This window comes from Dermacentor silvarum, chromosome 2 (assembly GCF_013339745.2).
Source record: "Dermacentor silvarum isolate Dsil-2018 chromosome 2, BIME_Dsil_1.4, whole genome shotgun sequence".
Lineage (NCBI taxonomy): Eukaryota > Metazoa > Arthropoda > Arachnida > Ixodida > Ixodidae > Dermacentor > Dermacentor silvarum.
The window spans coordinates 48,359,262-48,372,737 of NC_051155.1; the positions used below are offsets into that span (position 1 = coordinate 48,359,262).

At 46.0% G+C, this 13,476-nt stretch overlaps 1 protein-coding gene across 1 annotated transcript in view; it reads left to right on the plus strand.

Annotated features, from left to right (window-relative positions):
- The window catches only part of LOC119441451 (endochitinase), a 59,138-nt gene that overhangs the window by 22,576 nt on the left and 23,086 nt on the right, over window positions 1–13,476 (plus strand). The gene's annotated exons all lie outside the window — the stretch shown is intronic.

A 13,476-nucleotide genomic window follows, 5' to 3' on the forward strand; every position in this document is an offset into this window, starting at 1 on the left:
GACGTGAGTCTTGCGGTGACTAAGCGCGGACAAAAGAGTCCAATTCACGCACAATGTGGTCCGGGAACGATTAGAAATATTGAAGAGAGTTATGACCTGCTTGGAGGCGCCAGACGTACGTTGAACCATAGCACGCAACAATAAGCACATTTCCCTTGCCGTTAAGCACCATTGTTACTGCGCGCTGAGATGGTGTCGACATTCACATTAGCGACCGAAGAGTTATTGTTACAAGAATGTGTACTAATCAACTCATTGGTTTTTCTAAGAATATTTTTTGTTCTCCCTGTATCCTGGCGTGAGCGTTTTACGGTATACATAATAATAGTGGCAAGCTGACCTATAACGACCAAATCGGGATCTTCAACAAGAACGGTGATACTTTCTCAGTACCAACTGAGAAAGTAAACATTTCGAAGGATCGCTAATCTATTGAGCAACCAAATGTGATACTGAGCTCTTTATGTTTGAGACTTTATTTTTCGCCGGACCCTGCTTGGCTGCTGTGACCTGCAGTGCAAATGGCCTTGGTCGAACGCGCCCCGGCAGCGGCCGACGCCACCGGGGTCCCGTACTAGGGACCCCGCGTAGTATTTGTAGGGGCCGGACCCTTAAGGCCCGGATCATGCATACCTCCATGTACTTCTCTCTTTTGAGAGCAATAAATGTTTTTCACCACCACCAACAACAACAGGAAACAGTTATTTTGTTCAGTTCGGGTTCAGGCATGTTCTAAGAATATCGGTTCGGGTTCCGTTCCGGCTAAAATTCAGGTTCGGGTATGGTGTTTGGTTCAGATTCGGTTTGGCATCCTGCGAAATGTTTTTCTTGCAACCTTTTGGCCCGGGTCCGGCCTTCGTGAGAGAATATATTGCACCTGTATTGCAATTGCTACACAGGCGCAGATACGTTGCCGAAAAAAAATATATATATCTGACTCCTGAGAAACTGTGGCCCGGGGACCAAATAAAGTTCTTGTCACCGTCACCTTAGTCCTGTTCTTTTGGCTTCTTGCTAAGCGAGAACTGCAATCAGAGCACTTGCTAGACATATTTTTGACGTGACTTTGGTGCGTCCATTTGACCGTGCGATAATACCGCGCTGTGCGTAGATCCGACTCAAATACATACCATGTGGTTCAAATTTAAAAATTAGCGTAGCTTGCACTGAAGGCGCAATGCTAAAGAGAGAGCGGAGCTGATAGGCACCTAGCTATAGTCCTGGTTTTTTGGCTAGGCTAAGTATTACCAAGTCAACCCCAGCATTTTCCGTAACTCATAGATTATTGATTGATTATTGATTACCGCTTGATTGGCTATCGCAATGTATTGGCTGCGTATTTGGGCTAGGCTAAGCACTACCAAGTCATCCCCAGCTTTTCCGGAATTTATTGATTATTGATTAATTATCGATTAGCTATCGATTGGCTATAGATGACTGACTCAGCCTAAAGGGACACTAAAGAGAAACAGGAAGTTCAGCTGGAATAAAAGAGGGACCTTCAGGAATGCATGCAGTTTTTGTTGGGTGCAAAAATATGAGTTATTAGCGGAGAAATTCGTAAACAAAGACCAAATATCTCTTCCTCAATTTCTCTCACCCCAGATTTGGTGCTGAAGCAGTGTCGTCACAGATTTCATTGCTCTCAGCGAATCAGAATGCGCCATGATACGTCGCCGCTTGCGTAAACGGCCGAGGCACTGGATGCATCATGGCTGCATGCATGGTCGCTGCGTTTGCGTTCGCCGCGATGGATACCGTTGCTGCCGCTGAACCTTGCAGCGAAGAGCTCGCCAGGGAAGCAGGACTGCATTTCAGCGACATTCAGTGAAACGGAGCGCGAAATGATCATCCGTGCTCGATCGGTAGGTGTTTCCGCGTGCGATGGCGGTGAGCCGCCGGCCACGCCGGCGGAAAGCAGAGCTTCGTTTTCGTCGACGGAAGGCGAAGCGTCCGGTCCGCCAGGCGACGATGTTCCCGACAGAACAAGCGTAGAAAGTTGCGCACGTACTCGGTATGGTTATTTCGTGGCTTTATTTAATGACATTCAGCACTCACCGAGCCGCCAGTTTGCTGTCGCAGGGGCACCGGTAGGGGGTTTGATGAAGGCCGCATTGAGGGAACAGCTGCTCGAGAAAGGACTGGCCTCTGGGGCACGCCATGATACTTTCCGAGGGCAAGATTATACACATAATCCGAGGGCGAGAAATGCAGAGAGCACACCATCGGTCTCTCTGGCCGAGCATTGAGCCATTGCGAACGCCGGGGAGCCGGGGCTCCCCGCGCGACACCACATAAAAGCACACAATCGAGTCAACACTGCCACTGCCCCTGTAACAAGCGCCTTGGGCCATTTATACAGCCCTCAACACTACACACGCGAGGCATTTTCTGGCTGTTTCCCGCGAAGTCAACGTTTTTCGAGCCACGCAACACGCAACCAAACACCGTAGAGCGGAACAGGCGCGCTCGACGATGCATTCACCAAAAACGAAACTACGAAACTATCACGGCCGCATGTACCGCCATGCCATTTTTTCTTATTTATTTAATTTTGTGCTAAACTTGTACTTCCTCGCATGAAACGGTTTAAAATGTTGGCAAATGCTGTTTATGTACGTTTAAGGTGTATTTCATTTTGCGTTTTATTAACAGCGATAAATCGCTCTCGACCAATCGCGACCGGCCTGCGTTTGTAATCTTCGACGTCACGAACGTGTAGTGCGGGAATTTCGAAGGGGCGTCAGCACCTATTCTTCAGTTTTTCGCTATTTTCTCGCTTATTAAACACCTGTTTGCAGTAAGAATGGTATGGCTGTGATCGTGAAAGGATAATCTACCATTTAAGCTCAACTTACGGTTTCTCTTTAGTGTGCCTTTAACTAAGCTTAGCCAGGCTCAGCTTGGCTAGTTCACAGAAGTATGTGCCATTGCGCTTGGGCCCTTTCTGCACTACCGCCAGGATCGCCCCTCATTTTTTGTGCACAACCCGCGGTCTAACGGTCGGCTTCAACAGCTCAGCTGTAAATAGATCGCGGTACAGCATTTCGACCACGAGTACAGCGCCCAGCTATCACGCGCCACAATATGGTCTCTGGTTGAGGCCACGCACAAGGCAGTGTTTTCGAGCTGTTATTTTCGCGAGACCTTGCGTGACTCGACACTGGACGCGTCGAGTAATACGGCCGAGAGCATTCCTTGCACTGTGCAAAGTCGCCATTTTCCCAAATCGCCAGGAATGCTGACAGTCATACACTTCGACGCGTCTGGGGCCGAGCCACGCGAAATCTTGCGAAAGTGATATTCGCCTAGCGGCACGAGCGCTGCCAGCCGTATATAATTCAACGTGTCCGGTACCGAATCACACGTAATCTCGGGAAAGTGATCATATTCCCGAAAGTGGTCGCTCGAAAATGTTGCAGCAGCTTGGCGCTTCATAGAGACGCCAGACGCTTGTTGCTTTCTCAGACGCCAGTATGAGGTTGGTGTATCACAGTAACGTGATTTTCTACATTGTTCGCAACTTACCAGCTGCACATTTCGTCACGCAAACACCATTATTGCAGTTCACCACCGCTGTCGCACGAAAATGTATATTTCCCGTTGCTGTGTAGCAACGTAACCAAGGGACACGGACGAAAAGAGACGGCACAAGCGCTGTCTTGCAACTGAAGCTACAGTGAGACCTGACACACTCATACTCATATATATATACACTCGCGCGGCAATTCTGCGTGTGTTCGCGGGCTTCTTTCACGCTCGGAAAAACACATTTATGTAGCAGGTATTGAGCAACAGAAAGCTGTATCGGGAGTTTTTCATGTTGCTCTACAATCTTCTCATTGACACTTTGATAATTAGGACAGTACTTCTCGAGTTAGATAATTAATTACAATTACCTAATTAAATCTCAGTAACGAAAAATTACTGGCGGCTACTCCACTGTACGGGAAACAATACGCACAAGGTTTGCTTCGCGTAACGCCGTTCCTCTTTTTTTTAATCGTGCTGCGTGCTAGCTGGGACACCCTGTATAAATCTGCGGAAACAGGCAGTCATGTGTCCACTACGCTTTAGTCTCCGTAACAGTCTACGAACGACTGGACCAAGGAAGGAAGGAAGCAAGAGAAAGGCAGAAGGCAGGGAGGTTAACCAGGGTAACGTCCGGTTGGCTACCCTACACCGGGGGAATGGGAAGAGGGAATACAAAGATGACAGGGAGAGAGAGGAGGGAAGGAAAGAAGGGAAATGCGCGGTTAGTTCGCTGACACGTGTGTTAGTGCACTAATAGTCACAGACGTTGACACAAGCCCGTCGTCCTCAAAAAGCACAAAAGTGCCTTCACCGCTTTACGGGCCGACGAGCGATACTTTACGGGCCGACGAGCCAAGGTGTTCCAGGAGCACCTGCACGGAAAGCGTCCGATTGTCCAGTTTTTTTTAGCGCGTTTGCAAGTTCTTGTCTTTCTTGGGCATATCGTGGACAGTGGCACAGCAGGTGGTCAATAGTTTCGTCGGTGCCGCAGACCTCGCATGCTGCACTGTCGGTCACTCCAATTAATGTAGAGTATGCCTTTGTGAAGGCAACTCCTAACCAAAGGCGACAGAGAAGCGAAGCTTCATGTCGAGGAAGTCCGAATGGAGGTCGGAGTTGCAGTGAGAGGTTTAATTGATACAGTCGTGTAAGTCGTAGGTTTGGCGAGTTCCACTCGGTCAGTGAGAGGCTGCGTGCCAGGTGTCGAAGCTGCCTTGCGGCGTCTGTCCTCGAAAGTGGAATTGGAACGCTGAGCTCTTGGTGTGATGTGCGAGCAACGTTGTCTGCGGAATCATTGCCACTGATTCCACAATGACCAGGTACCCATTGAAATACAACCTCGTGGCCTTTTTGTTGGACGTGATGGTGAAGTTTCACGGTTTCGTATGTCAACTGTTCATGACAGAGGCGTCATAGAACTGACTGCATTCACTGTAATGCCGGTTTTGAGTCTGAAAACACAGCCCATTTTGTAGGTCTTTCAGAATCAATGAATTCTAGTGCACGATGCAGAGCCGTTAGTTCTGCCGCCGTTGAGGTCGTGACATGCGATGTCTTGAACCTCAGTGTTGTTCCTCGCGTTGGTATAACCACCGCACCACCAGAACTGGACGACGTAGTCGATCCATCGGTATAGATGTGCACGTGGTTGCTGTACTTTTCATGCAAGAGGAGTAAGCTCAGTTGTTTTAGAGCAGGGGCTGGTACATCTGACTTCTTCTGTAGTCCTGGAACGACTGGACCAAATGACGATAGATAAACATGGAAAAGATAGCCTTGTAGTGATCTTCAGCGTTTAACCTTAAACTTTTGGGAGACATACCATCGCATAACACGAACCAATAGCATCAGAATTCTTTAAAATGCACAAATAGCAAATAACTGAGATCGCAAAATACATAGAAAAAAAGGACGCGCTTCCGATAACAGTCCGGGAAAATAAGGAACAGGTAGACGTTGTGGAGCAGGAGATAAGACAGACACGGCCAAATATTTCTGGATTGGAAAGGGAAAACCACTCAAGGGGTGGAACATGCAAATAAAGCAAGCTGTAGATGAGCGTAAGAACGCGTATACGGATAATCGAGAAGCCAAAAAATTTGGACTACACGAAAAAGAGTTGCTCTTTACAAGGGACCAACACCGAGAAAATAAAGCGGTGGCGAGTGAGGTCGTGCAGGAGAAAATTAAATGCACACGTAAACGTTTTGTGCATAACATTCGCAAAAGAAGGAAAGGCGCCCCAAAGAGATCCTAGAACCATGTAAGAGCACTCAGAGCTCCAACTGAAATTTCGCGAACGGCTATAAATGATGAAGACGGTAAAATCTTCGAAGGCGACGATGCGCTGCAGCGGTGCATCACAGACCTTATGACGAATAACCTAGCCAAGAAAGAAAGTGTAGACCCAATTCAAACAGATCCAACAACAACAGAGAAGCGTGAGAGATAAAAACTTAGCGCAGACAACGTTTACTGAAAAAAAAGCAGAAGAAAATTTCCATTATAACACAGCCGCAGGACCTAATGAAATCCCGATGCAGCTAATCAAAAACCTGGGTCTAAAGAGCAAGGCATTGCTGACCAATATCATAGAGCAAGTGAGTAAAACAAAGAAAATTGCGTTTTCATGGCGTCAAAGCAAGATGAACCTCATCTACAAAGGCAAAGGCGATAAGGATAAGACAAGCTCATACAGTTACAGTAACGTCGGTTATAGAATGACCATGCAAGCAAGAAAATTTGAACTTTCGAAGTGGGTGGAGAATAATTATATACTGGGGGAACTACATGCAGGATGGCTTCAGACCAGGTAGACGCTGAAAGGATATGTTTTTACTGACCTGATGCATATAGATTTCCGTAGCTCAGAATAGACCTTTATTGATAGCATTTCCGGATATTAAGGCAACCTACGACAACGTAGACAGGGAATTGTTACGGGGTATTCTCAAGCGCAAAGAGCGACGGAATGAAAAATGTCAGGTGTAACGCTAGGAGACAAAAGAGAGCGGTTTGGATCAGAGAGCAAACGGGAATACCCGATATTCTATTTTACATTAAGAGAGAAAAAAAATGGAGCTGGGCAGGCCATGTATTGCGTAGGTCAGATAACCGGTGGACCATTAGAGATACATAATGAGTGTGAAGGGTAGGGAAGCGCAGCCGAGGACGGCATAAACTAGGTGGGGCGATGAAATTAGGAAATATGCAGACGCAAGTGGAAATCAGCTAACGTAAGACAGAGGATAATTGGGGATCACAGGAAGAGACCTTTGTCCTGCAGTGGACATAAATATAGGCTGGCGCGATGATGATGGTGATTTTCAAGCACGAACGTATAGATGACGATTTCGTGGAGGTGCTGGGGAGATATATAGGGACAACCGAGTACAAATTGTATGGGAATGCCAAAAGTGCAATGAAGTAGTGGAAATTCACCAAGGACTCAAGCAAGTATGTGCTCTGTCTCCATTGTTGCTCACGCTTTATGCTAAGGGCAGAGAGAGACAACTGGAAAACAGTGAATTAGTTTTTAATTTATCCGAAACTGCGTAAGGGGGCAAATGGTACAACAGAATATCTCCAGACTGATGTATGCTGACGATATAGTGCTACTAGCGGACAATGCGGGGGATTTGTGTACAGAGACTTGCGAGTGTGCGTGGCAACCCAGTGACAAATTCAGGCCTTAAGTTTAGCACAGAGGAATCGGAAATTATCATCTTTAATGAAGAGAAGAGTAATTACTTGATATCTATTCAACAGCAACTCATACCCATCGTCACGGAATATAAATACCCCGAAGGAGACTTGCTCACGCACACACCAAGCTCTATGAAACATTGAGCATTTTTGGGCCAGAATAAATATGACATGATGCGTGGAATCTGGAGAGCAGTCATGATGCCAACACTAACATTGAGAAATGACATTCTGTGCTTAAAATTGGACATACTGTCAGGGTTGGACGTTAAGCAAAGATTCGTAGGCCGGTAGGCTTTGGCAGCCCACGGTAAAACCACAATTGAGGCAGTGTAGGGTGACAGTGGTTGGACCTCTTGAATTCAGAGAAGCGCAGCGCAACATTAGTTTTGAAGCGACTCAGGAACAGGGATAAAAATAAATGGGCGGCTAAAGTGAACAAGTATCTGTACCTGCAAAGTGCGTACACAGAATGAAGGAAGAGGTGAAGAAAGTTGGTAGCCAAGTACAGGATAATCGAAACTGTAAATAGACAACCAGGAGTCATGAAAAAGAAAGTGAGAGAAACTTAAACAGCGAATTTAATGCAAAAAATGGAAACAGAAGCAGGCCATGAGATTTACAAGAATGGGAAGTCATCCACCGTGGGTGCTTAGCGGCTATGATGCTGGTCTGCTAAGCACAAGGTCATGGGATCAAATTCCGGCCACGGGCCGCATTTCAATTGGGGCGAAATGCGAAAACACCGGCGTACTTAGATTTAGGTGAACCCCAACTGGTTAAATTACTCCGGAGTCCTCCACTACGGCATGCCTTATAATTGATCGTGGTTTTAGCATGTAAAACCCCATAATATTTTTTGAGAATGAGAGGAATGAAATTAGAAGGGAAAATACCTACGATAACACAAAGGGTTATCTTGGTTACCTTGCTATTTGAGACTCGAGCCGGTTGCCTAAGGACAAAAACATATCGGAGCAAATATTCGCAACTAGATGAGGCATGTGTATGCTGCAGCGAAAATCCAGAGACCACTCAGCACATCGTAATGGAAAGCGAAGGTTTTGACCCAGAGAGACCCATGGGTAACGTACACCTTCCAGAAGCGCTTGGATTTAAAGTGGATGGAAGCATCAATCGGTCAACAGTCGAGATAAGCAAGGTACGTTTGGAGTATTGGAAGAGAAAAATCAGGGATGAGATTCATACGACCGCATCCATTACAGGAATCGGTAGCGGTGCTAGACAGAGAAGTTTTGAGATAGAGGAAAAAACGTTAAGGAGATGTGTACAAAAATGCTAGAATGAAAAGCACCTATAGTAGACCTGATAAACTCAAGCAGGCTAGGCGACTAGTTTGTCACCACCCCGTTTCAAAGGGGATGCCAATAATTATTTATCATCATCATCATCATCATCACATGACATCTGTGCCCAAGACCATAGGCGGAAAGTTTTAATTTTTCCGGGTGGAAGGCTGGGGCCTGACCAGCTTTCCCAACCCTACCCATGTATGTATGTATGTATGTATGTATGTATGTATGTATGTATGTATGTATGTATGTATGTATGTATGTATGTATGTATGTATGTATAGAGAGAGATACTAGAACTCCGTGACACACACACATATACATATATATATATATATATATATATATATATATATATATATATATATTTACATATATATGTATATATAACGTGTAATAAAAATTACACTGCAAACTTCGTGTGACCTCGAAAGATTGTTCACTGAAGTAACGAGCTTATATGAGTATTTGCAAGACCTCAGAGTAGGAGACAATTCTGTTTTACAGCCTGAGACCCCTCGTACCACCGAGAGAGTGGCATCTCTGGGATGAGCCATGCGACAAGCGGATTCAGTTAAACACGTTAGGGAGTTACATTTGTTTTGTGCGCATTACGTCGCACAAATACACATTAATGAAAAAAGACCATGTACCGCCTTGTAAATGTTTTAATAAAGAAGATGCAATCAAGAAATCTTTTCCTGACAAAAGGTCAGTTATTGAGAAGATAAAACATAACATATATAAAGATTAAACGATATATACCAATTTCTGAACAAAACTTATGACGAATTATTAGCATAAGTATAATGTGATTCCATTGCGCAATAGTTTCATTTCTTGTCAAAGGATGCCTTATGCCACTGGTTTTGTTTATTTTCCGGAGGCAGAATAAAGGATTATACAGTAAAAATTATCAGGTGCCCAAATAAATAAATAAGACAGTGATATCTCAAGCGCGCGAAAGGACTCGATAGCAAATAAGGAGCAGCGTGTATTGCGTTATTGAGCAGCCATATATATATATATATATATATATATATATATATATAGTGCAGCATACGACGAATAAAAATTAATGAGGAAAATGCACAGCATGGACTCGGGAGTTGTACAAATAGCGCAACCACGCGTCTTTTCTTGCCCAAATGGCCTCACTCGGCTTGCGCTGTTATGTACCCCATTTTCGTTCTTTTGTATAGCTTTTTGCGATGTTTTCTAAGCCAGGTGGTTTGCTTTGACATGTAAGTTGGTGCCTTTCTCTCTCCTATTAAAGACATCGGTTGGTTGTCTGATGCGATGATTTCACCATCATTAAAAAAGTGTTCGTTCGGGCTCTCTATTTGAAAATGAATTCGTCGGCAATCTTATTCGAATTGATTTTGCGGGAGAGTTCTTTGTGGACGTGCAAAATTGCCAGATATTTCAAACGGGCTTGTCCAGTCGTCGACCGCACGTACATTTTCAGTCGCCGAAGGCAAGAAAAGAACCTCTCGGATGTGGTCGACGGACCGGCTTGGCCAACGCAATTCGTTTAGCTTGGCCATTTCCAGCGAAAGGTTTCGCAGGTGTTCGCACTTGCCCACCGTAAACATGTGCACGGCGTCCTCAAATGTGGACATTGATGCCGACCTTTGCTGGCTTAAAGCATATCATCAAATCTCTGTGCAAAATCAGGCATCCTGGTTCAAGGTCGTCACCGTAGAACTTCCCTATGGCAAGAGAGAGAGAGCGAGATACGAAGAGGGAAAGATATAGGGAGGTTAACCAAGGACGTGCCTGGTTGGCGACCCTTGACTTGGGGAGGGGGAAAGGGAAGGGGGAAGACAGCACTGTGTCAAGTACTTCATAGAACCTCTGCCGGTACATGTCAGCCGCGGTAGAAGCGAACTCGACGCCTGTCTTCTATCTCTCCTTTTATTGCGACAGCAATTGTATCGACACTCCAGGCAAATTTTCGTTGTCGTCGTCGCCGTGATATTCTTTTAAAAAGTCCAAAAGTCATATGAGTCATATGGCAAGCTGCCTGCTCAATGTGAGACTTATGCTGCCACATATCAGGTGGATACCTGTTGTTTAACGAAGACAGCACTGTGTCAAGTACTTCATAGAGCCTCTGGCGGTACATGTCACTCGCTGATGAAAGCACGTGAGCTGAGGAACCTTCTTGATAGCGGCGTGGAGTCTTCTTTCGCCTAGCAGCTAGACCACACAGGTCCTCCACTCCTACTTTTTCTGCCTCGTCCATACACACGCGGGTCACACGCTTTATTGTGGAGTTAATCTACGCCGAATTTAAGATTGGGCCATCCGAGATGGCTGGCCCCTTCGCGTGCGCTGTCTCCCCGCGCGCTTAGTGTTATGTTTCCCCTGGTGCTTACAAGGTGGAAAATACGCTTCCTTTTCAGCGTCAGACGGGTTATGGCGAAGTACCGATAAGCGATGTGCCCACTGTTGGTTTTGTCTTTGGTTCTCATGCTGTGTTTGTAGCCGGTGTACATTGCAACGTCCGCAGCCGCGGTAGAAGCGAGCTCGACGCCTGTTTTCTATCTCTCCTTTTATTGCGACAGCAATTGTATTGACACTCCAGGCAAATTTTCGTTGTCGTCGTCGCCGTGATATTCCTTTATAAAGTCCAAAAGTCATATGAAGATGCGACGCATACACTGTAGGTGCCAGAAAAAGCGCGTAACACTGAGCCGAAAAGGATGGCGGCTTGATCGACATTATCTTCCCACGCGGTCAATATTCGGGTTAGTTGGAGGTCATGTGATAAAATGCGCGCTTGGGGAGGAGAGCATGCGTATTCTAATCTAACCCTGCCGCAGCTGCGAATGACTTTGCGCAGTTGACGCTTGCGTGGCCCGCGTGCCGTATCCATTTGTTGGTAATCATTGGGCGGTGCAATGATCAAAGGCGAACAGGGATGGCTGCTAACTTCATGCGTGCTGTCTTCCTTCTTAGGCTGTTTTTCCGCGCCCCGGTGTTGCAGATCACATAGCCTAAGTTAAGCGACAGGGGTAATTGGATATCGTTGACAGAGGCCATCCTCTAGTAGACATAAAAAATATGCAGATGATGATGATGAGTCTAATTTTCGGAGTCGCGGTGAATCGCATGGCTGTACGAATCGTTCGTCCCCGCTGCCGGCGTTCTTTATAATGCCAGCGTTGAGATAGCGACTGCTCGTGGTCATCCAGCGAGATATTTACAGGCTTACATGGTCGGCGCATTGCACGATGTTTGTTATTTTAATTAGTAAGTAACTGTTACTACAATTCATGTCGGCGACATAAGCAACGTACAGACTCGTGTGAGGGCCGCACTTTCTTGCCACAATTTTGACGAGCCTTACATGGGACCGGGTCATTTTATCTAATTGTTCCAACTACGAGTATGAAATCCGTCGTAAAACTCCACGATCGCCTCCTCTCGCCATCTATAGTCGTGTACAACTTTAGAAGGCAGCGACATTTGCCCCTCAAAGGCGGATGCATACGAGCATCCACCAATGAGTGGGCACTCTAGACTGACGTCATGAGCCGGACGGCCCGTGACCTCGCCGACAGAGGACATGGCAGCCCGCGCTTCGAGCTGGGCCGAGTCAGGTCAGCGGGACTATTTCTTTAGTCGCAGTGGCAATCGGCTGATGCGCTCCGGCCTTCTTAAGTTGTAACCGACTTTTTTTTAAAGCGCGATCGGAATCAGCGGTGAACGCGATTGCTTCTCGATTGGATTTTTAAACAACGTTTGCTTTCAAGTTGGGGGTGCGGCTCTTAGGCGGATTTATACGGGAAGAATCTACCTTCGTGTAATTGTCTGATGCTTCGGTATCACTAATACTGCTTCGCCTTTGCGTCGAAACTGCAGCCTTTTGTTTTTTATTTATTCTGAGTCCTAGTAAAAGCTCTGCTGCGCATGACTGCTATTGATTCTGATTTCGAGTGAATCCGGCTTGGCGTTACTTCGGTTACTAAGTTAATTATATATATTTATGACCTGTGCATGCACGTTGCGATGTTTCCATCCCAGATAAGTGTTGTAAATTAATTTAAGATTTTTTTTCATGTGTCGCTAGCATTACCTACTGGAAAGAGAAGCAATGCTGAGACACATATCATTCACGTGCATTTCACACACCTTTGATAAAAGACTCTGCCGAAGGGGTCACTGAAGTCTGCAGGTCTTTTTCAGTGTCAAAAAAGTGGGCAATGCAATTTGTAGACAGTTGAACACGCCGCAACATATTCATTCTCTAGACATAGGCTATTCATATCATTAGAAATAATTGTTAGTTGGCTACCTCTTTCTCTTTAAAAGTATGAGAAACTTTGTCCTGTGTACACATTGAAATATAATGTGTCTGTGCATGGTGTTCACACTGGAAATTAAAGTAACATGTCGAGGGGAAAAAATACGAATGAGGTGGCCACCGTTGGTGCTTCTAATGCGCTTGTTTCCCTATTGTCAGGATTTTCAGAAATAAAGCGAAAGTATGAATAAAAGCCGTGCACGTCCGCGTCAACAATGATGCAGTGAGCTTTTAGCCACATTAACATTTTAAGGGAAAAGGTAGAGGCAACTCAAAAGAAACCATAAATGATTTGGGTAGCAGGACTCTGGTAATCAGATTTTAGGAGCGGGGGGGAGGGGGGCTTCGGCATCACCGGTGGGGGGGGGGGGCAGGGCCCTCTCCCGGAAAACTCAGGAAGGGGCTCGAGTCCCGGAGCCCCCCCCCCCCCCCTCCCCCCTCGTAGTCGGCGCCGATGCTCAAGACGTTGGTCATAACAAAACATTGCTGACGTTCTGCTCTTTTCTTTTGTTTCGTGCGAGATGAGACGAATGCCTCCCTCGTGTCCAAATTCTCATTGTACCGTGGCAGTGCAACTTGTTTTGTTTTTATTTTTTTAGCTAATAGCCATTT